We start from the raw sequence: 2,850 nt of genomic DNA, 5'->3' as shown, positions 1-2,850 counted from the left end.
CCATAACATTTTCAAAAAAGATGATTTGAAAAAACCTAGCTATATACTGTATTTGGAGGTGAAACGAACCATATAAAAAAGAATACTTCAATTTAAAGACCGCCGGAAATTTAACTTTTTCTCAAACCGGAAGTCAGTTTGTTTACGCATGCGCAGTTGATCTGAGGACGAGTACAAGGAAGGGTGAGGAAAAACCTTCGATGCAAACAACAATTAGGAGATTTTTATCAAATTTTCCAGGTCTATGAGTGGGTTTTCTGGTCAGCTCACGTATATAATGACGTGAGTCACCGGAAGTAACGTTTCACTTCCTTAGCAACGCGCGAAAAATCCGTCTGTGGGCCCTTAAGCTAGTAAGTTGTAGAATTCACTTTTAGAAGGTCGACTATTGTGGTACCTTTGTGATTATACTTGAAGCGCCTTACAGTTATAAGATCACGTAAACAGACAGGTCGGGATTCGCTGGTTAACTTTTTGAAAACAGTTGACAATAGTTTGGATAATCGTTGTTCGTGGAGACCTGAGAGACCAATCGCTGACGGAAATGGGTAAGCCAGGAAATCGTTGCGGCACCAGCCTTTTATTTCGCATATTTGGATGACGGAATTTGATAGTTCGCTAAGTCAAGAGCTTTTTTAGCCAATCCAAAGCGATGGTGAGGTACCGATTCCAGTTGCTCTGTTTCACTACACAAGATGTTACATTTAATTGTGATAAAATCTCTTAGGGCACGGTACCTACACAAGAAAGAAATCCTTTGTGAGGTGATTTTGACATCATCGTTGGATAAATATAGTGTCATGAGCAACCAAGTGAGTCTTACGCAATACTTTGCACAGCGTTTAAGTTTTTATTTTTTCCAGGCAGCCGTGCCGTATTTTCTTCCTTGTCTTGCAATAAGAATACAGTCGACTAGCTCGTCTCTGAAGTTGTAAGGGATTTTGTGAACAAACAGTTTCATTTTCATTTTTTCACCGAGGGCCCACTGCAGGTCTTGAAAAGAGATCGAACATAGATCTCGTTTCCATGATCCTTTACAAGAATTTTGGTTCTTCTTATCACGCCGCTGCCATATCGCTGCCTGTTTTCCTTGGATTCCCCGTGGGGCATGCGGGTACTGACGTAAGGTTCCATATAACATGGCATCTGGGATGTGAGTATCCTTTAAAAATTCAACAAAGTCTTCCCCGATCTGGCTGTGCAGTACAAAGTTAAAAAATTATCGTATTGCAAGAATGTGCGTTGCTCCCCTATAAATTGTAATGTTGTGACGTGGATGGCGTTTCTTCTCACCCATAACGAACTTATTGTTGATAAAACGGTGGATGAACTTCGTGCGGTTCTGGAATTTTTTTTCCACAGGACCACTGGCTATATTTTTGTGGTTTTTAAGAGAATCCGGATCCAATGCTCTCACAATTTCTTTGTTATCATAAAGTGGAAAAATCTTGTGCAACCAAACTAATATAATATTTCCATTTCACAGAAGACTGTAAAAGCTCTTCCATACAATTGAGGTGAGCTTGAACCAAACTAAAATGTCCCCAGAAAACACTTGTCCTATTGGTGGTGACAAAGACATTTGGAAGACAGCGTATCATAGTTTTTATGGCTCTTAGCAAGGCGTCTGGGGATTTTGTGTCGATATGAATGCAGTACACATTGTTGGGAATATGGATTACTTGAAGAATTCTGTCCACTAAACGTGCACTTTTGTATAATGTTATGGAGTAAGCGATGGGTAGCTGCTTTCCTTCTTCGGACACAGGAGGATGGCGGAAATGGTGTCTTAAGACTTGAGCACAGTCCTGATTGAGAGTGTACTTGGCGTTAATTTTTGAATCAGGTTGTGTTCTAGTAACAGTTGCCTCTAGCTTTTCCTCGCCGGATATAAGCTTCTGGCACCTTTCCCACGTCTTGGTCTGCAAATGATAAAATGCTAACTTACATAAGTAAATCAGTAGTTACGTATTTCATAAAACATAAAATAGTTTGAACCACGGAGTTAAATACCTTAATGGATTTCCGAGAAGGACGGTTGGCAGTGACTGACGTTCGGACAACCTGAGCGTAAGTCACCTTCAGAGTCAAGTGACGGTTGGAAGTACAAGCAAATGTAGTGATGGACTGGTCTGTGTTATGATTGTTAGTGGGAAAAGTAACGTGATTGCTTGTGAGGATGGGTGAGTGATGATTGGTGAATTAGGACGATCCGGTCGCAGACGTTTTTTAAGCTGAGAGGAAAAAGTTGTGTGTAGTTAAGGTTTTCTGTCAAGTACTCGTTTGTAAGACGCAGGTAGAAATAGGCAACAGTTTAATGTAGTTTGTGTACCAGGTTTTAAGTGCAAGGCGCTGGTAATTGTTCCTACAGTAGGTTAAGCATTTAGTACCCTGCGATCAGGCTCCATTTTTGATAGCAGAAAAAGAAACGAAAAAAAGCGAGCGCCGACCAAAGAGGAAATGACAGCGATGCTCAATTGGGCCTGATCGCTGGTAAGGAAGTGGAAGAGTCCCACCCAGTCAATATTGTCTTTTGCTCTTGAATGGTGTTCAGCAATACTGCTATTGAGATCACCATTCTTAGTCGCTCGTTTGTGTTTTGTAAGTCGTTTATTTATATTCCTGCCGGTTTTACCGATATAAGAGGCCTGGCAATCGCAGCGTGTGATCTTGTATACTGCTCCCTGACTGTCCTTGGGGTCGTCTCTGTTTTTAACATTAGTTAGTGAGCGTCATAAGTCGTGGGAAACGCGTGTGTCGTGAGGTTGTGGTATGCGTGCGATAGTTTCAGTCCCTCTTATGTACGGTATTGTCGCTGTGGTAGCGGTTGACGTAGTAGGACTGTGCTGC

The 2,850-nt window shown here is 41.5% G+C and overlaps 1 pseudogene; it reads right to left on the bottom strand.

The window, feature by feature from the left end:
* Positions 1-850: 850 nt before the first annotated feature.
* Positions 851-2,408, bottom strand: LOC138023330 (N-acetyllactosaminide beta-1,6-N-acetylglucosaminyl-transferase-like; annotated as a pseudogene).
* Positions 2,409-2,850: the final 442 nt, after the last annotated feature.

Source organism: Montipora capricornis, chromosome 11 (genome assembly GCF_036669925.1).
Source record: "Montipora capricornis isolate CH-2021 chromosome 11, ASM3666992v2, whole genome shotgun sequence".
NCBI classification, from domain to species: Eukaryota; Metazoa; Cnidaria; class Anthozoa; order Scleractinia; family Acroporidae; genus Montipora; species Montipora capricornis.
The sequence above is the reverse complement of the archived record's forward strand: the minus strand, read 5'-3'. Positions and strand labels throughout refer to the sequence as shown.